Source organism: Oncorhynchus gorbuscha, linkage group LG10 (genome assembly GCF_021184085.1).
Source record: "Oncorhynchus gorbuscha isolate QuinsamMale2020 ecotype Even-year linkage group LG10, OgorEven_v1.0, whole genome shotgun sequence".
In the NCBI taxonomy this organism is placed as follows: Eukaryota; Metazoa; Chordata; class Actinopteri; order Salmoniformes; family Salmonidae; genus Oncorhynchus; species Oncorhynchus gorbuscha.
Window position 1 is genome coordinate 87,220,598 of NC_060182.1, and position 21,503 is coordinate 87,242,100.

Here is a 21,503-nt window from a genome sequence, read left to right on the forward strand (position 1 = left end):
TACCTGGGGTAGAAAAGCCAATAACTTGGATATCGATTAAAGCAGCCCCCACATCTCTATGATTCAGAGGGGTTGGTTTAAATGTGGAAGACCCATTTCTGTTGAAGGCATTCCGTTGTGTAACAGACTAGGTATCCCCCCTTTCCACTCTCACTAAGTTTCAAAATGTTTCTCCCTTACTGAACAAGACCCAGCTCTGAGTGCTAATCAGTGTTTAAGGCACTGTTCGTTGAGGTGACGAAAGAGTTAAGATGCAAGAACCGCGTGAGTGGAGCCGGTGCTCGAGCCGTCTCTAAACATGTGCCGCTGTCCTGGCTAGTGGCTACTACTGCAGTCGGTGAAGGATCGGACAGTGGGGGGACTGGGAACGGTGCGCCGGTAGCAGGACGGTGAGACTTCGCATGGACTGTTGGTCCATATATCACATAAATTATTGGCTGTGCTGCATCCGGTGGGACCACCGCAGCGACAATATTACGGTAAGATGTTTAGGTTTGTATAATTTTTGTTCTACTTTAAATTAATGGACAGGACATTGTGCAAGACTACTTTTTTCATCACTACGGCAATTCATATTTATTTAACTGAAATCTCCTCTTGCAAAACGACCCGAGGATAATATGGGTATGCAGCAGTGACATATTGAACCAATGGAATGAAATGTAGCCAAATAAAATATGGGCCAGCTTGTGCCCGCGGTTCGCTGTCATTTATTTTTACTCTGTCCAATTTATTTTACAACACTGCAATCATCACGGAACAGCACTATTCATGTTTATCTATAAGGATTATAACCAGCGTTTTCCCCGATATTTCCAGTTTCTCCAGATAACATTCGCACATGTTTATTCTCACACTGATTTTATAGGAACAGTTTGTCGCATTGGCATTATGTAGTGTAGCCTAAAATAAATGCTCACAAAGCCATCATCAGCAATCAATATTTTGATTTGGGGGAGTACTCAGTAGGGTAGGCCACCGTAGCCTATTTGTGTCATGTCATCGACATTTCCTCCACTATCAGCAAGGCTTTGTGAGTTTGCCAATGCAGCATTTAGAACCGGGATAGGAGAGATGGAGAATCTTGCATCCGCGCAGTAATGCTGCGGTCTCCCCTCCCCCTCGTTCACAAGCCTGGTCAAGGTGTCGTGGCCAACCCTTCTTCTTCCGCTTTTAATTTGAGTGTCCACGATTCCTAATCCCATGGATATAAACCATGTCACAGGTTGGAGGGCTTAGTTATTTAACTCCACATATCAGGGTCTTTCAGGGTCCCTGAACTTAATGACACAGAGAGAGGAAGAGAGCGAGAGAGAGGGGGCGGGGCCACAGGCTAGTAATTCATTTTACTGAATTAATTTCCACACAGCACAGTAGCCTACCAAATAACCAAATAACCAAATAACCAAATCGCATCCACATTTTCACATTAAACTTTGCATACTATTTTAGTCATATACATTTGTTTTGTTTGCATTAAAAAAAATAGATGCAAAATGATAGACTGCTAAGGGACTGTACATTATTTATAAATATATATAATAAAAAATATTATAATGAGGGATATCCTTTATAATGGGAGAAATTCAAATGGATGGCCCTCCCTTCAGTAAAATACAATATATATTTTCCCGACCCTTCCTGAACAATTGGAGAGAAAAAAGGATCCTCCCTCAATTAAGACGAAGTGGATAGCAGAGAACATGCCTACTACGGTTTACCCTCACTCCTCCTAGGACAGACCAGAGCCTTGGGTATGCCGTTTTAGGAACTGTTCTTGGTTTTGTAAGCATCACATGGCAAAGTAGCCAGAAGGTTGTGGATTCGCAGACCACAGACGACAAGGGTAGAAAGATATCCATTATAATAAAAGCACTGCATGAATCTATCATCTTATTTGCGGTCCGAGAAAATAATGACCTTTTATTCATGCATTTCATGTAATTATACAACATCCATTTACCTGACTGGAGACAAGCTTTTGTTAATACCACAACAGAGCATGAAAACTAATGAGTGCATGCTGCAACACCAGACACGTGGTGGTTTCTATACAGGCTAATGTTCAAAAATAGGATAGGCTAAGTTTGGAAAAGTTGTCCATCAAGTGTAAAAATGTAGAGCAACAGAACCAGTAACAACTGAAGTATCTGATCGTCAATGAATTGGAGAAAAATCCATTAATTGATTAACACAGCAGACACATATCATCAGGTATTCACTTGTAATTTATTTTTCATTTGGCAACTATCATTTTCTAATTAATTCTATTTTATTGTTGTTAAAAAACAGATTTGTGTTGACTGTGGTTCAATAAGAGCATCTGCTAGGCTAAATTAACAAGCTAGGCATGCATAGCTAGCTCACCACATGATCCTCAAACCAAACACTGGCCAGACACATGTTTCTTAAAGTGAATTCAAAGGCAAATAAGACATTTTTCGTTTCATTGTTATTTAACTCTAAGTAGTTATTTTTTTTTTTTAAATACAGCCTAAATGCAAAATGAAGGGCATGTTGTTGAAGTGCTGTTGTTGAAGTGTTGTTGAAGTGCTGTTGTTGAAGTGCTGTTGTTGAAGTGCTGTTGTTGTTGAAGTGCTGTTGTTGTTGAAGTGCTGTTGTTGATGTGTTGTTGTTGATGTGTTGTTGAAGTGCTGTTGTTGTTGAAGTGCTGTTGTTGATGTGTTGTTGAAGTGTTGTTGTTGATGTGTTGTTGTTGATGTGTTGTTGTTGATGTGCTGTTGTTGATGTGTTGTTGTTGATGTGCTGTTGTTGATGTGTTGTTGTTGATGTGTTGTTGAAGTGTTGTTGTTGATGTGTTGTTGTTGATGTGTTGTTGTTGATGATGTGCTGTTGTTGATGTGTTGTTGATGTGCTGTTGTTGATGTGCTGTTGTTGATGTGTTGTTGAAGTGCTGTTGTTGATGTGTTGTTGAAGTGCTTTTGTTGATGTGTTGTTGTTGATGTGTTGTTGAAGTGCTGTTGTTGTTGAAGTGCTGTTGTTGATGTGTTGTTGTTGATGTGTTGTTGATGTGCTTTTGTTGATGTGTTGTTGAAGTGCTGTTGTTGATGTGTTGTTGAAGTGCTTTTGTTGATGTGTTGTTGAAGTGCTGTTGTTGATGTGTTGTTGAAGTGCTGTTGAAGTGCTGTTGTTGATGTGTTGTTGAAGTGTTGTTGAAGTGCTGTTGTTGATATGTTGTTGAAGTGTTGTTGTTGATATGTTGTTGATGTGCTTTTGTTGATGTGTTGTTGAAGTGCTGTTGTTGTTGACGTGTTGTTGAAGTGCTGTTGTTGATATGTTGTTGAAGTGCTGTTGTTGATGTGTTGTTGATGTGCTGTTGTTGATGTGTTGTTGATGTGCTGTTGTTGATGTGCTGTTGTTGATGTGTTGTTGAAGTGCTGTTGTTGATGTGTTGTTGAAGTGCTTTTGTTGATGTGTTGTTGTTGATGTGTTGTTGAAGTGCTGTTGTTGTTGAAGTGCTGTTGTTGATGTGTTGTTGTTGATGTGTTGTTGATGTGCTGTTGTTGAAGTGTTGTTGTTAATGTGTTGTTGTTGAAGTTCTGTTGTTGATGTGTTGTTGCTGATGTGTTGTTGATGTGCTGTTGTTGATGTGTTATTGAAGTGCTTTTGTTGATGTGTTGTTGATGTGCTTTTGTTGATGTGTTGTTGAAGTGCTGTTGTTGATGTGTTGTTGAAGTGCTGTTGAAGTGCTGTTGTTGATGTGTTGTTGATGTGTTGTTGAAGTGTTGTTGAAGTGCTGTTGTTGATGTGTTGTTGAAGTGCTGTTGTTGATATGTTGTTGAAGTGTTGTTGTTGATATGTTGTTGATGTGCTTTTGTTGATGTGTTGTTGAAGTGCTGTTGTTGTTGACGTGTTGTTGAAGTGCTGTTGTTGATATGTTGTTGAAGTGCTGTTGTTGATGTGTTGTTGATGTGCTGTTGTTGATGTGTTGTTGAAGTGCTGTTGTTGATGTGTTGTTGAAGTGCTGTTGAAGTGTTGTTGAAGTGCTGTTGTTGATGTGTTGTTGAAGTGCTGTTGTTGATAGGTTGTTGAAGTGCTGTTGTTGATAGGTTGTTGAAGTGTTGTTGTTGATGTGTTGTTGATGTGCTTTTGTTGACGTGTTGTTGAAGTGCTGTTGTTGATATGTTGTTGAAGTGCTGTTGTTGATGTGTTGTTGAAGTGCTGTTGTTGATGTGTTGTTGAAGTGTTGTTGAAGTGCTGTTGTTGAAGTGCTGTTGTTGATGTGTTGTTGAAGTGCTGTTGTTGATATGTTGTTGAAGTGTTGTTGTTGAAGTGCTGTTGTTGATGTGTTGTTGAAGTGCTGTTGTTGATATGTTGTTGAAGTGTTGTTGTTGATATGTTGTTGAAGTGCTGTTGTTGATGTGTTGTTGATGTGCTTTTGTTGATGTGTTGTTGAAGTGCTTTTGTTGATGTGTTGTTGCTGATGTGTTGTTGATGTGTTGTTGAAGTGTTGTTGTTGATGTGTTGCTGTTGAAGTGCTGTTGTTGATGTGTTGTTGAAGTGCTGTTGTTGATATGTTGTTGAAGTGCTGTTGTTGATATGTTGTTGAAGTGCTGTTGTTGATATGTTGTTGAAGTGCTGTTGTTGATGTGTTGTTGAAGTGCTGTTGTTGATGTGCTGTTGTTGATGTGCTGTTGTTGATGAAGTGCTGTTGTTGATGTGTTGTTGTTGAAGTGCTGTTGTTGATGTGTTGTTGATCTGTTGTTGTTGACGTGCTGTTGTTGATGTGTTGTTGAAGTGCTGTTGTTGAAGTGTTGTTGTTGATGTGTTGTTGAAGTGTTGTTGTTGATGTGTTGTTGATGTATTTTTGTTGAAGTGCTGTTGTTGTTGATGTGTTGTTGAAGTGCTGTTGTTGATGTATTGTTGAAGTGTTTTTGATATGTTGTTGTTGATGTGTTGTTGAAATGCTGAGTGCTCCTGGCATCATATAGCGTGTCACAAATGTTTCACAATTGAATTCTTAAATGGCAGGCAATATCATTGAAATAATAATATAGCCTAAATAATTAATTTTAGGCTACCTTGCTTGCTTCTGACAGATTTAGCGTTAGTATTTTGTTTAATAGCCTGTTGAGATGACGAACCTCAATTGATAGTGACAAAATCCTTACTTCCCTAGTAAAGTATTTTTTGTTGTCTCCTCCTCAGCTACAGAAGGTTGTAGCGCAGCCTCTGAATGTCACAGAGGCAAACCAAAGTGCTGTTGTTGATATGCATCGGAGTCAAGTCATTCCCCGGCATTTTCCATCCAGCCTCGTTATAGATCACTTTATATAATCAGTTAAAAAAAAAAATAATCTTAAGTTAACAAAGGGTAGACCTATGCTTTTAGCGATTTTCCTAAACAAAAGCCACAATACCCTCACATACCCACTCAAATAGAGCCCTGGTTTTAACTTAACACCTTCAGCCCTTAACTGACACTGATATATTTAAGGAGTTCATGGTGACTGAAGGAATAGGCTGACAAAATCTATGGATAGTAGAATATAATTTAGTCTGTCAAACAGGTTGGTCTACCTTTTATTTAATAGGAAGAAATAGGCGCCAACACAAAGCCCTCTAGTTGTTAGTAGCTTAAAATTAGACTGTTTTAAATGAATTAGGTCTTCTCAAATTAGCCTACTTCCAGCACCCATGTGCTGTCCATCTCTGTGGCTTCCGCTTCATAGTAATGTATGTAAATTACTTGAATATGGTTTATTTGTGAGTTCAATAACTCTGATAAATAGCTTCATTATGGGCAATGAAACATATCTTTTATTAAAATAAATTCTACCAATAGTAAGCTTACCTCCGGTCCTCCTTCTCCTCTTCACGCACTCCCTCTCAAGCTGAACAGGACATTAGTAGGCCTAATCATTGAACACAGATATTGCATTTTTTTTGGTCACATATTGACTCGCCTCCTGAAGTGCCACGATACACAGCACAGTCATTGGTTCAGCAACATCAGCAAGAGCAGGGCATGCCATTCAAACCCTTTACTCAGTACTTTTTTGAAGCACCTTTGGCAGCGTGTACAGCCTTGAGTCTTCTTGGGGATGACGCTACAAGCTTGGCACACCTGTATTTGGGGAGCTATTTTCATTGATGGTTCCAAACTTCTTCCATGTAAAAATGATGGAGGCCACTGTGTTCTAGGGGACCTTCAATGCTGCAGAAATTGTTTGGTAACCTTCCCCAGATCTGTGTCTCAACATAATCCTGTCTTGGAACTGTCTACGGACAATTGGTTTGGTGTTTGCTCTGACATGCACTGTCAAATCAAATCATCAAATCTATTTTTAAAGCCCTTCTTACATCAGCTGATGTCACAAAGTGCTGTACAGAAACCCAGCCTAAAACCCTGAACAGCAAACAATACAGGTGTAGAAGCACGGTGGCTAGGAAAAACTCCCTAGAAAGGCCAGAACCTAGGAAGAAACCTAGAGAGGAAACAGGCTATGAGGGGTGGCCAGTCCTCTTCTGGCTGTGCCGAGTGAAGATTATAACAGAACATGGCCAAGATGTTCAAATGTTCATAGTTGACCAGCAGGGTCAAATAATAATAATCACAGTGGTTGTCGAGGGTGCAACAGGTCAGCACCTCAGGAGTAAATGTCAGTTGGCTTTTTATAGCCGATCATTTAGAGTATCCCTACCGCTTCTGCTGTCTCTAGAGAGTTGAAAACAACAGGTCTGGGACAGGTAGCACGTCCGGTGAACAGGTCAGAGTTCCATAGCCGCAGGCAGAACAGTTGAAACCGGAGCAGCAGCACGGCCATATGGACTGGGGACAGCAAGGAGTCATCAGGCCAGGTAGTCCTGAGGCATGGTCCTCAGAGAGAGAGAAAGAAAGAAAGAAAGAAAGAAAGAAAGAAAGAAAGAAAGAAAGAAAAGAGAGAGAGAATTAGAGAGAGCATACAACCTCAAACAGGACACCGGATAAGACAGGATAAATATTCCAGATATAACAGACTGACCCTAGCCCCCGACACATAAACTACTGCAGCGTAAATACTGGAGGCTAAGGCAGGCGGGGTCGGGAGACACTGTGGCCCCGTCCGACGATACCCCTGGACAGGGCCAAACAGGGAGGATATAACCCCACCTACTTTGCTAAAGCACAGACCCCACACCACTAGAGGGATATCTTCAACCACCAACTTATCATCCCGAGACAAGGCCGAGTAAAGCCCACAAAGATCTCCGCCACGGCACAACCCAAGGGGGGGCGCCAACCCAGAGCTGTCAACTGTGGGACCTTTATATAGGCAGGTGTGTGCCTTTCCAAATCATGTCCAATCCATTTTAGAATAAGGCTGTAACGTAACAAAATGTAGAGAAGGAGAAGGGGTCTGAATACTTTCCAAATGCACTGTAAGTCGGTAGAATGAAAGAGGATTAACGTCTTCACAGCCATCTCTCTGAGTTGCGGGTATTCTCTGCTTCTGAACAGCCAGAATGTCGACAGGCGAATCTCATTAAAACAAATGCGCAGGACTTGGTCTGGACAGCTCCAATAGTTTATCATCAAGAACCAGTGACATGCTTAAGTGCGGGTGAAGGGATTACACATCCACTGCTTTCCCGGGCTTAGATCAGATTGTGAAGGGAGGTAATCCTCGAATTTGAGCAGAGTTTGGCTCAGATGTGACCTCATCAATTTACAAATGTGATCCATGTCTACATAACCCATGTCAGCCAGAATTGAGAATAGGGGGAGCATATCGAAAATTATTCTATCCTCTCGGTCTCTCCAGATGCCCAGTTTTTTGGCTTGAAATCAGCATTTTTATTGTTTGCTGGGAAGTTGTCACTTGCGCTTCCCTGCATGGATAGGTTGAGAAGCAGTCTCGTCGGTAGACTTACAGATCCCGATATAACAGTCCCATCATAATCCATGTCCCATTATGTAGTCATTCAGAACACATAATATTTCACCTGCATTTGTATTCTGAGGCAACTCTTTAAAATAAAGACATTCTTCATGTAGTGAATATACAGTGGGGCAAAAAAAGTATTTAGTCTGCCACCAATTGTGCAAGTTCTCCCACTTAAAAAAATGAGAGGCCTGTAATTTTCATCATAGGTACACTTCAACTATGACTGACAATTTTTTATTTTTTTAATCCAGAAAATCAACATTGTAGGATTTTTTATGAATTTATTTGCAAATTATGGTGGAAAATAAGTATTTGGTCAATAACAAAAGTTTATCTCAATACTTTGTTATATACCCTTTGTTGGCAATGACAGAGGTCAAACGTTTTCTGTAAGTCTTCACAAGGTTTTCAGAGTATGTATGACGTCTTCAGTAAACTCTCATTGTCTGGGAAACTATTGTGCATCTTTTTTGATAGATTGGTTCATCTCTTTTACATTTACATTTAAGTCATTTAGCAGACGCTCTTATCCAGAGCGACTTACAAATTATGATAATCATTTTTTTTAAATGGTCTGGTTTATCCTTGGGATATGGATGCTTTGTTTCTAAACGCATTTTCGATGGCGTCGTTGCTGAGGCAAATATGATATAACACACAGGTTTTGGCGGGCAGCTGTTATTTGAAACAAATCCAGAGAGAGAGTGTGAGAGTGTGTGTGTGTGTGTGTGTGTGTGTGTGTGTGTGTGTGTGTGTGTGTGTGTGTGTGTGTGTGTGTGTGTGTGTGTGTGTGTGTGTGTGTGTGTGTGTGTGTGTGTGTGTGTGTGTGTGTGTGTGTGTTTTGGTGTAGCTAGACTTAGTCATGGCAACACAATTATTTTATTGCGGCATGCATAGTTCAGCGCATTACAAAGGTAGGCCTATGACAAGTATTTATTTGAGTCAGATAGGGCGCAGACCATAAACCCCCCCACCCAAATCGTATTTAATACAAATATGCTGCAGTCAGACACGCATTCCTCCACAGACACAGGGTTTAGAGAAAGGCCGGTATAGGCTATGGATCATTTTACTGAGTCCAAACCAGGTGCACTTGATAATGCATGCCCAGCAGAAAATCATGGATGAGGGGCATCATTGGGCACACATGAGATATTATAATAAGCAACTCATTTTCAAAGCCTGAGCAATATGACATTCAATTGATTACAAATGACATGACCCTCCCCTGGACAAAATAAAACAGATACTAAAACCTCCCCGACTCAAATGAACCCCATTGCCCCCGGATAACTATTATGTAAATGTGGACCTCTCCCTAACACGCTGCAACAATGTATGCACTGTATACTATATATTTACATTTACATTTAAGTCATTTATATATGTATGTACTGTATACCCATCATGTATACCCATCATGAAGAGCAGAGGTGTCAAGTCCAAAGGGGGGGGGGGCACGTTCCCCCTCAGATTTGTCCTATTAAATACATATTGTTTCTCTGTAATACTACTAGCCACCTATTTTATGAAGTTGGCTTTAACTAGTCTAGATAGGTTCCCAACCTCATAACTAGATACCAAGAAGACATTTCAGCCTATCAATCAAGTTAGTTTGACAAGCTGGCTACTCTATCATAGCTGGCATGACTGCTGACAAGGTTGGTAGACTTGAGAAAAGCAAGCAATAACTAAATGTGCTGAATAAGACTCACATTCCTTTCAATGTTTTACCCAGATTTTAGCAGACATGCAGAGAAGCAATATATTGTTTTTATTTTTTCTTTAGTTTCTTTAAAATTAAAGAATCGCCAGTCAGGAGGATACAGAGGCTCAAAAGGTATACTTAGATATGCAGACATTTTTATGTGATGATTATGGCTCTAGATTGCAGAAAAAAAACAGTTTCAGGTTGGATGGCCTAGTTGGATGGCCTAGTCCCCCTATGGACCATCCTCGCGTACTTTGTGCCCCCTCAGATTTTTGGTGTGCCTCACGCCCCTGATGAAGAAAAGAATGACTAAATTATATAGACCTAACTATTCTCTCTCTTTCTTTCTCTCTCTCTCTCTCTCTCTCTCTCTCTCTCTCTCTCTCTCTCTCTCTCTCTCTCTCTCTCTCTCTCTCTCTTTCTCTTGCTCCCTCTCTCTCTCTCTCTCTCTCTCTCTCTCTCTCTCTCTCTCTCTCTCTCTCTCTCTCTCTCTCTCTCTCTCTCTCTCTCTCTCTCTCTCTCTCTCTCTCTCTCTCTCTCTCTCTCTCTCTCTCTCTCTCTCTCTCTCTCTCTCTGTGTTTGTTTAGGATTCACCTTGGGGAGAGTACACTGATGCCTACTGGAGCACTCCAAATCTCTCTCTCTCTTCCATCAGCATCGCTCTGTTGTTTTCTATATAATCCTCCATGCTATTATCTCTCAGTGGGTATGACTCTCACAGTCAGTGACCTCAGGAAGGTCACTGTTTCATTTCTTCTATTCCTTCTGTATTCCACTAGGGCTTCACTGTATCAGAGCTACTGTAAAACACATAGGAGACTGTCCAGGAGTAATCAAAACATCTTTCCTATTAATTTGGAACAACTTCATTTTGTGCTGCTGTGTGTGAACCGCTGCTGCATACAGCACATGACAGGAACCCAGTACCTGCATCCCAAAATCAGGATAAATAAAGAGTGACTTAGGAAGCCATACAACTGTTACTGGCCGGGGGTCAATACCTTGGCCCCGTATCCACAACGTGTCTCAGAGTAGGAAACTGCTGAGAATAGAAACCTAATCCTACTCTTATGGGTCAAAATAAAAGCTATAGGTGAAGCCTCTTTAGTCATAATACTTTTGGTCATGTAGTGTACAGTATGTGGACACCTACTTGTTGAACATCTCATTCCAAAATCCTGGACATTAACATGGAGTTGGTCCCAGCGTTGCTGCTATATCACCCTCCACTCTTCTGGGAAGGCTTTCCACTAGATGTTGGAACATTGCTGCAGGGACTTGCTTCCATTTAGCCACGAGCATTAGTGAGGTTGGCCACTGATGTTGAGCGATTAGACCTGGCTCACAGTTGGCATTCCAATTCATTCCAAAGGTGTTCGATGGAGTTGAGGTCAGGGTTATGAGCAAGCCAGTCAAGGTCTTCCACACTGATCTTGACAAACCATTTCTGTATGGAGCTTGCTTTGTGCATGGGGGTATTGTCATGCTGAAACAGGAAAGGGCCATCCCCAAACTGTTGTCACAAAGTTGGAAGCACAGAATCATCTAGAATGTCATTGTATGTTGTAGCATTAAGATTTTCCTTCACCCAAAACATGAAAAACAGCCCTAGACCATTATTCCTCCTCTACCAAACTTTATAGTTGGCACAATGCATTCTGGCAGGTAGCGTTATCCTGACATTCACCAAACCCAGATTCGTCTGCCGGACTGCTGCCAGATGGTGAAGTGTGATTCATCACTCCAGAGAATGTGTTTCCACTGCTCCAGAGTCCAATGGCGGCGAGCTTTACACCACTCCAGTCGATGCTTGGCATTGTGCATGGTGATCTTAGGCTTGTGTTAGGCTGCTCGGCCATAGAAACCCATTTCATGAAGCTCCCGATGAACAATTCTTGTGCTGACGTTGCTCCCAGAGGCAGTTTGGAATTCGGTAGTGAGTGTTGCAACACCGGACAGACAATTTTTACTTGCTTCAGCACTCAACGGTCCCGTTCTGTGGGCTTGTGTGGCCTACTACTTCGCGGGTGAGCCATTGTTGCTCTTAGACGTTTCCACTTCACAATAACAGCACTTACAGTTGACCGGGGCAGCTCTTCCAGGGCAGAAACTTGATGAACTGACTTGTTGGAAAGGTTGCATCCTATGACGGTGCCACGTTGAAAGTCACTAAGCTCTTCAGTAAGGCCATTCTTCCTGGAATGTCTTAAATCAAAATATATATATATATATATATATATATATATATTTTTTTACCTTTATTTAACCAGGCAAGTCAGTTAAGAACACATTCTTATTTTCAATGACGGCCTGGGAACAGTGGGTTAACTGCCTGTTCAGGGGCAGAACGACAGATTTGTACCTTGTCAGCTCGGGGGTTTGAACTCGCATGGGCAGCATGATGTGACTATAGGCTCTTGATGATTTGAGAAAGTCGCTGTTCTCTCATCGAGTGATCATATTTTCACCCATCAGACTATTCTCAATTTAATATTGTCTTTACTAATATGTCAAATTAGTTTAGATTCAGAATGCTCCATTATCAAATGGGCAGGAACAGGGGCAGAGTAAAAATGGAGTCCACTTTCCTACGGTTCGTTTTTCAATAATGCAGGTAGGCTACTGTTTCACTCCCTGCATCAACCACTGATCGAAGAGCATGCAGCCTCTTGCTCAAATAAAATAAAATGTTATTGGTCACATACACATGGTTAGCAGATGTTAATACGAGTGTAGCGAAATGCTTGTGCTTCTAGTTCCGACAATGCAGTGATAACCAACAAGTAATCTAACTAACAATTCCAAAACTACTGTCTTATACACAGTGTAAGGGGATAAGGAACATGTACATAAGGATATATGAATGAGTGATGGTACAGAGCAGCATACAGTAGATGGTATCGAGTACAGTATATACATATGAGATGAGTGTGTAGACAAAGTAAACAAAGTGGCATAGTTAAAGTGGCTAGTGATACATGTGTTACATAAGGATGCAGTCGATGATGTAGAGTACAGTATATACATATGCATATGAGATGAATAATGTAGGGTAGGTAACATTATATAAGGTAGCATTGTTTAAAGTGGCTAGTGATATATTTACATCATTTCCCATCAATTCCCATTATTAAAATGGCTGGAGTTGGGTCAGTGTCAATGACAGTGTGTTGGCAGCAGCCACTCAGTGTTAGTGGTGGCTGTTTAACAGTCTGATGGCCTTGAGATAGAAGCTGTTTTTCAGTCTCTCGGTCCCAGCTTTGATGCACCTGTACTGACCTCGCCTTCTGGATGATAGCGGGGTGAACAGGCAGTGGTTCGGGTGGTTGATGTCCTTGATGATCTTTATGGCCTTCCTGTAACAACGGGTGGTGTAGGTGTCCTGGAGGGCAGGTAGTTTGCCCCCGGTGATGCGTTGTGCAGTCCTCACTACCCTCTGGAGAGCCTTACGGTTGAGGGCGGAGCAGTTGCCGTACCAGGCGGTGATACAGCCCGCCAGGATGCTCTCGATTGTGCATCTGTAGAAGTTTGTGAGTGCTTTTGGTGACAAGCCGAATTTCTTCAGCCTCCTGAGGTTGAATAGGCGCTGCTGCGCCTTCTTCACGACGCTGTCAGTGTGAGTGGACCAATTCAGTTTGTCTGTGATGTGTATGCCGAGGAACTTAAAACTAGCTACCCTCTCCACTACTGTTCCATCGATGTGGATAGGGGGTGTTCCCTCTGCTGTTTCCTGAAGTCCACAATCATCTCCTTAGTTTTGTTGACGTTGAGTGTGAGGTTATTTTCCTGACACCACACTCCGAGGGCCCTCACCTCCTCCCTGTAGGCCGTCTCGTCGTTGTTGGTAATCAAGCCTACCACTGTTGTGTCGTCCGCAAACTTGATGATTGAGTTGGAGGCGTGCGTGGCCACGCAGTCGTGGGTGAACAGGGAGTACAGGAGAGGGCTCAGAACGCACCCTTGTGGGGCCCCGTGTTGAGGATCAGCGGGGAGGAGATGTTGTTGCCTACCCTCACCACCTGGGGGCGGCCCGTCAGGAAGTCCAGTACCCAGTTGCACAGGGCGGGGTCGAGACCCAGGGTCTCGAGCTTGATGACGAGCTTGGAGGGTACTATGGTGTTAAATGCCGAGCTGTAGTCGATGAACAGCATTCTCACATAGGTATTCCTCTTGTCCAGGTGGGTTAGGGCAGTGTGCAGTGTGGTTGAGATTGCATCGTCTGTGGACCTATTTGGGCGGTAAGCAAATTGGAGTGGGTCTAGGGTGTCAGGTAGGGTGGAGGTGATATGGTACTTGACTAGTCTCTCAAAGCACTTCATGATGACGGAAGTGAGTGCTACGGGGCGGTAGTCATTTAGCTCAGTTACCTTAGCTTTCTTGGGAACAGGAACAATGGTGGCCCTCTTGAAGCATGTGGGAAACAGCAGACTGGTATAGGGATTGATTGAATATGTCCGTAAACACACCGGCCAGCTGGTCTGCGCATGCTCTGAGGGCGCGGCTGGGGATGCCGTCTGGGCCTGCAGCCTTGCGAGGGTTAACACGTTTAAATGTCTTACTCACCTCGGCTGCAGTGAAGGAGAGACCGCATGTTTCCGTTGCAGGCCGTGTCAGTGGCACTGTATTGTCCTCAAAGCGGGCAAAAAAGTTATTTAGTCTGCCTGGGAGCAAGACATCCTGGTCCGTGACTGGGCTGGATTTCATCTTGTAGTCCGTGATTGACTGTAGACCCTGCCACATGCCTCTTGTGTCTGAGCCATTGAATTGAGATTCCACTTTGTCTCTGTACTGACGCTTAGCTTGTTTAATAGCCTTACGGAGGGCATAGCTGCACTGTTTGTATTCAGTCATGTTGCCAGACACCTTGCCCTGATTAAAAGCAGTGGTTCGCGCTTTCAGTTTCACGCGAATGCTGCCATCAATCCACGGTTTCTGGTTAGGCAATGTTTTTATCGTTGCTATGGGAACGACATCTTCGACGCACCATCTAATGAACTCGCACACCGAATCAGCGTATTCGTCAATATTCCCATCTGACGCAATACGAAACATGTCCCAGTCCACGTGATGGAAGCAGTCTTGGAGTGTAGAGTCAGCTTGGTCTGACCAGCGTTGGACAGACCTCAGCATGGGAGCCTCTTGTTTTAATTTCTGCCTGTAGGCAGGGATCAGCAAAATGGAGTCGTGGTCAGCTTTTCCGAAAGGGGGGGCGGGGCAGGGCCTTATATGCGTCGCGGAAGTTAGAGTAACAATGATCCAAGGTTTTACCACCCCTGGTTGCGCAATCGATATGCTGATAAAATTTAGGGAGTCTTGTTTTCAGATTGGCTTTGTTAAAATCCCCAGCTACAATGAATGCAGCCTCCGGATAAATGTTTTCCAGTTTGCAAAGAGTTAAATAAAGTTCGTTCAGAGCCATCGATGTGTCTGCTTGGGGGGGAATATATACGGCTGTGATTATAATCGAAGAGAATTCTCTTGGAAGATAATGCGGTCTACATTTGATTGTGAGGAATTCTAAATCAGGTGAACAGAAGGATTTGAGTTCCTGTATGTTTCCTTCATCACACCATGTCCCGTTAGTCATGAGGCATACGCCCCCGCCACTCTTCTTACCAGAGAGATGTTTGTTTCTGTCGGCGCGATGCGTGGAGAAACCCGTTGGCTGCACCGCCCTGGATAGCGTTTTCCCAGTAAGCCATGTCTCCATAAAGCAAAGAACGTTGCAGTCTCTGATGTCCCTCTGGAATGCCACCCTTGCTCGGATTTCATCAACCTTGTTGTCGAGAGACTGGACATTGGCAAGAAGAATACTGGGAAGTGGTGCGCGATGTGCCCTTTTTCGGAGTCTGACCAGAACACCGCCGCGTTTCCCTCTTTTTCGGAGTCGTTTCCTTGGGTCGCTGCATGCGATCCATTCCGTTGTCCTGTTTGTAAGGCAGAACACAGGATCCGCGTCGCGGAAAACATATTCTTGGTCGTACTGATGGTGAGTTGACGCTGATCTTATATTCAGTAGTTCTTCTCGACTGTATGTAATGAAACCTAAGATGACCTGGGGTACTAATGTAAGAAATAACACGTAAAAAAACAAAAAACTGCATAGTTTCCTAGGAACGCGAAGCGAGGCGGCCATCTCAGTCGGCGCCATCTCATCTATCTGTGGGACTTGTGATATTTCGCCCCAAACTCTGTATGCCATGAGCTCTCCAATCCTGTTCATGCAGCTAACCAGTGCTCTGTATGTCATGGGCTCTCCAACCCTGTTCATGCAGCTAACCAGTGCTCTGTATGCCATGGGCTCTCCAATCCTGTTCATGCAGCTAACCAGTGCTCTGTATGCCATGGGCTCTCCAATCCTGTTCATGCAGCTAACCAGTGCTCTGTATGTCATGGGCTCTCCAACCCTGTTCATGCAGCTAACCAGTGCTCTGTATGCCATGGGCTCTCCAATCCTGTTCATGCAGCTAACCAGTGCTCTGTATGCCATGGGCTCTCCAATCCTGTTCATGCAGCTAACCAGTGCTCTGTATGTCATGGGCTCTCCAACCCTGTTCATGCAGCTAACCAGTGCTCTGTATGCCATGGGCTCTCCAACCCTGTTCATGCAGCTAACCAGTGCTTAATTTGGGAAACCAAGTGAAATCTGTTTGGGAACATCAATAGTAACATGTTTTCACAACAAAACATATTTCATTAAACTGTTTGACAGCCCTTCTTTCTGTATGCTGGAGAAAGGAATGAAGGAAAGAGAGGAAGAGATGGAAATGCGCGAAAGTATTCGACCCCCTTGAACTTTGCGACTTTTTTCCACATTTCAGGCTTCAAACATAAAGATATAAAACTGTATTTTTTGTGACGAATCAACAACGGAATCAACAGTGGAACGACATTTATTGGATATTTCAAACTTTTTTAACAAATCAAAAACTGAAAAATTGGGCGTGCAAAATTATTCAGCCCCCTTAAGTTAATACTTTGTAGCACCACCTTTTGCAGCGATTACAGCTGTAAGTCGCTTGGGGTATGTCTCTATCAGTTTTGCACATCGAGAGACTGAATTTTTTTCCCATTCCTCCTTGCAAAACAGCTCGAGCTCAGTGAGGTTGGATGGAGAGCATTTGTGAACAGCAGTTTTCAGTTCTTTCCACAGATTCTCCATTGGATTCAAGTCTGGACTTTGACTTGGCCATTCTAACACCTGGATATGTTTATTTTTGAACCATTCCATTGTAGATTTTGCTTTATGTTTTGGATCATTGTCTTGTTGGAAGACAAATCTCCGTCCCAGTCTCAGGTCTTTTGCAGACTCCATCAGGTTCTTTCAGAATGGTCCTGTATTTGGCTCCATCCATCTTCCCATCAATTTTAACCATCTTCCCTGTCCCTACTGAAGAAAAGCAGGCCCAAACCATGATGTTGCCACCACCATGTTTGACAGTGGGGATGGTGTGTTCAGGGTGATGAGCTGTGTTGCTTTTACGCCAAACATAATGTTTTGCATTGTTGCCAAAAAGTTCAATTTTGGTTTCATCTGACCAGTGCACCTTCTTCCACATGTTTGGTGTGTCTCCCAGGTGGCTTGTGGCAAACTTTAAACTATACTTTTTATGGATATCTTTAAGAAATGGCTTTCTTCTTGCCACTCTTCCATAAAGGGCAGATTTGTGCAATATACGACTGATTGTTGTCCTATGGACAGAGTCTCCCACCTCAGCTGTAGATCTCTGCAGTTCATCCAGAGTGATCATGGGCCTCTTGGCTGCATCTCTGATCAGTCTTCTCCTTGCATGAGCTGAAAGTTTAGAGGGACGGCCAGGTCTTGGTAGATTTGCAGTGGTCTGATACTCCTTCCATTTCAATATTATCGCTTGCACAGTGCTCCTTGGGATGTTTAAAGCTTGGGAAATCTTTTTGTATCCAAATCCGGCTTTAAACTTCTTCACAACAGTATCTCGGATCTGCCTGGTGTGTTCCTTGTTCTTCATGATGCTCTCTGCGCTTTTAACGGACCTCTGAGACTATCACAGTGCAGGTGCATTTATACGGAGACTTGATTACACACAGGTGGATTGTATTTATCATCATTAGTCATTTAGGTCAACATTGGATCATTCAGAGATCCTCACTGAACTTCTGGAGAGAGTTTGCTGCACTGAAAGTAAAGGGGCTGAATCATTTTGCACGCCCAATTTTTCAGGTTTTCGTTTGTTAAAAAACTTTGAAATATCCAATAAATGTCGTTCCACTTCATGATTGTGTCCCACTTGTTGTTGATTCTTCACAAAAAAAGTTTTATATCTTTATGTTTGAAGCCTGAAATGTGTCAAAAGGTCGCAAAGTTCAAGGGGGCCAAATACTTTCGCAAGGCACTGTATTCTGCAGCTAAAGGTAATGTGTCAGCCTATTAATTATAGAAATATGCCTTTTTACTAGGCTATACAAAATCAAATACAAATTCTATGTAATTGTAGGTGAACCAACAGCATAGCATAGGCCTATAAGTTCACCCCCAGACTCATGAATAGAAAGTTTGGAGGGTAGCAGAAGGTAACCAGCCCATCCAGTATGCATAATAATACAGTCCACACTCAAAGGTGATTACTGGAATTTGTTTAATTCCGGAGTATAGGTTAGACCAATTATGTACTAAAGACATCCTAAAATCAGTTAAAAAAAATAAAGTCTGTAATAAATCGTAAAAATCCAGATGACTTCACAAGATGCTATCTCTGCCAAAATAAATCAATCTGGTATTATATAATGGCACAATCATTATTTTATTTCAGTTTTTTTGTGGGGCTTGGGCTCATATATAGGCCCTAATATGCATATGGGAGTTTTGAATGAATCATCACCGTAGAAAGCGCTGTCATTATCATTGTGTTAGGCTTTGCAACAACATCCACAAGGACCATGTATTCCACTTAGTTTCAACTTGTTGTTGAACTTCTTTCTTGAAATTGATCATCAGTGATGTGAGTTTTAAAAGAACAATACTGTTTTGATGATAAGTGTTTGATGTGATTTTCAAATACGTTTGCATTGATGTCAGAGTGGTTAAAGGGACAATAGAGCCCTGAGTACCAGGCCATTAGCTATCTGATGGTCGTTAGCGAGTGGGTACTACCAACGCATGTCCAGAATGCATAAGAGGATATTACCGTGACTCAATGGTCACGTGGAATTTGACTGCGGTCATGACTCATGACTGCCAGTGTTGCTGTGTCAACAGTCCTATGTGCCTGTATGACAGAGTGGTTGTATGACAGAGTGGCTGTATGCCAGAGTGGTTGTATGACAGAGTGGCTGTATGACAGAGTGGTTGTATGACAGAGTGGTTGTATGACAGAGTGGTTGTATGACAGAGTGGCTGTATGCCAGAGTGGTTGAAGGATCCCTGCCAGGGCCTCCAGTCTCCTGATACCCGTGGTGCCTACTGCCAGTGGTACCTACTGCCTCGGACTAAAACACATTACCAACTAAACTCAGCAAGAAAAGAAACGTCCCTTTTTCAGGACCCTGTCTTTCAAAGATAAATCGTAAACATCCAAATAACTTCACAGATCTTCATTGTAAAGGGTTTAACTTCTTTGGGGTAGGGGGCAGTATTTTCACATCTAGATGAAAAGCGTTCCCAGAGTAAACTGCCTGCTACTCAGGCCCAGATGCTAGGAGTAGTATTAGTAGGTTTGGATAGAAAACACTGACATTTCTAAAACTGTTTGAATGATGTCTGTGAGTATAACAGAATTCACATGGCAGACAAAAACCTGAGAAAAAATCCAACCAGGAAGTGGGAAATCTGAGGTTTGTAGGTTTTCAAGTCTTAGCCTATCCAATATACACTGTCTGTGGGGTCATATTGCACTTCCTAAGGCTTCCACTAGAAGTAAACAGTATTTAGAGCATCTACTGTTTCAGGCATCTACTGTGAAGTGGGAGAGAATGAGAGCTGATTGAGTCATAGGTCTGCCAGAAGGCCATGTGCTCAGTCAGGCGCAAGCCCCTGAGAGTTAGTTCCGTTCCCTTTCATTTCTAAAGACAAAGGAATTCTCCGGTTGAAACATTATTGAAGATTTATGATAAAACATCCTAAAGATTGATTATAAACATCGTTTGACATGTTTCTACGAACTGTAATATTACTTTTTTGACTTTGTCTGGACCTTGTGGCTGCGCATTTGGATTACTGTACTAAATCCTTGAACAAAACAAACATTTATTGTGGAACTGGGATTCCTGAGAGTGTATTATGATGAAGATCATCAAAGGTAAGTGAATATTTATAATGCTATTTCTGACTTTTGTTGACTCCATGAGATCTGTATTGCTTGTTTTGGTCTCTGTACTCAGATTATTCCATGGTGTGCTTTTTCCATAAAGCATTTTTTAAATCTGACACAGCTGTTGCATTAAGGAGAAGTATATCTTTAATTCCATGCATAACAGTTGTATTTTCATCAATATTTATGATGAGTATTTCTGTAAATTGACGTGGCTCTCTGCACTTTCACCGGAAGTTTTGGAGGCAAAACAAGAATGCGCCAATGTAAACAGAGATTTTGGGATATAAATATGAACTTTATCGAACAAAACATACATGTATTGTGTAACATGAAGTCCTATGAGTGTCATCTGATGAAGATCATCAAAGGTTAGTGATTCATCTCTATTTCTGCTTTTTGTGACTCCTCTCTTTGGCTGGAAAAATGGCTGTGTTTTTTTGTGACTAGGTACTGACCTAACATAATCGCATGGTATGCTTTTGTCGTAAAGCCTTTTTGAAATCGGACATTGTGGTGGGATTAACAACAAGTTTATCTTTAAAATGGTGTATAATACATGTATGTTTGAGGAATTGTAATTATGAGAATTTCTGTTTGAATTTTGCTCCCTGCACTTTCACTGGATGTTGGTCAGGTGAGACGTTAGCATCCCACGTACCCTAGAGAGGTTAAACGCTGTTTCCCATGCTTGAACATGTACAGTACCTGTGGAATGGTCGTTAAGCCACTAACAGCTTACAGACGGTAGGCAATTAAGGTCACAGTTATGAAAACCTAGGACACTAAACAGGCCTTTCTACTGACTCTGAAAAACACCAAAAGAATGATTCCCAGGGTCCCTGCTCATCTGTGTGAATGTGCCTCAGGCATGCTGCAAGGAGGCATGAAGACTGCAGATGTGGCCAGGGCAATAAATTACTGTCAGACACCTAAGACAGCACTACAGGGAGACAGGATGGACAGCTGATCGTCTTCACAGTGGCAGACCACGTGTAACAACACCTGCACAGGATCTGTACATACGAACATTACACCTGTGGGACAGGTACAGGATGACAACAACAACTTTTTGTCTTTTTTTGGAACGTTTGGTTTTTTGGTTACACCAGGAACACACAATCCCTCTATCAGTGCTCAGACTGTCTGCAATAGGCTGAGAGAGGCAGGACTGAGGGCTCGTAGGCCTGTTGTAAGGCAGGTCCACACCAGACATCACTGGCAACAACGTCGCCTATGGGCACAAACCCACCATCGCTGGACCAGACAGGACTGGCAAAAAGTGCTCTTCACTGACGAGTCCTGGTTTTGTCTCACCAAGGGTGATGGTCAGATTTGCGTTTATCGTTGAAGGAATGAGCATTACACCGACGCCTGTACACTGGAGCGGGAGAGATTTGGAGGTGGAGGGTCTGTCATGGTCTGGGACGGTGTGTCACAGCATCATCGGACTCAGCTTGTTGTCTTTGCAGGCAATCTCAACGCTGTGCGTTACAGGGAAGACATCCTCCTCCCTCATGTGGTACCCTTCCTGCAGGCTCATCCTGACATGACCCTCCAGTATGGCAATGCCACCAGCCATAATGCTCGTTCTGTGCGTGATTTCCTGCAAGACAG

The 21,503-nt window shown here is 42.6% G+C and overlaps 1 protein-coding gene across 1 annotated transcript in view; it reads left to right on the forward strand.

Annotated features, from left to right (window-relative positions):
• The first annotated feature begins 300 nt into the window (after positions 1 to 300).
• Positions 301 to 21,503, forward strand: part of LOC124046968 (transmembrane protein 229b-like) — a 30,562-nt gene continuing 9,359 nt past the window's right edge. The window contains exons 1-2 of the mRNA XM_046367717.1: positions 301 to 479; positions 10,188 to 10,338. The gene's annotated coding sequence lies outside the window, so the exon portion shown is untranslated. The remainder of the gene's footprint in view (positions 480 to 10,187; positions 10,339 to 21,503) is intronic.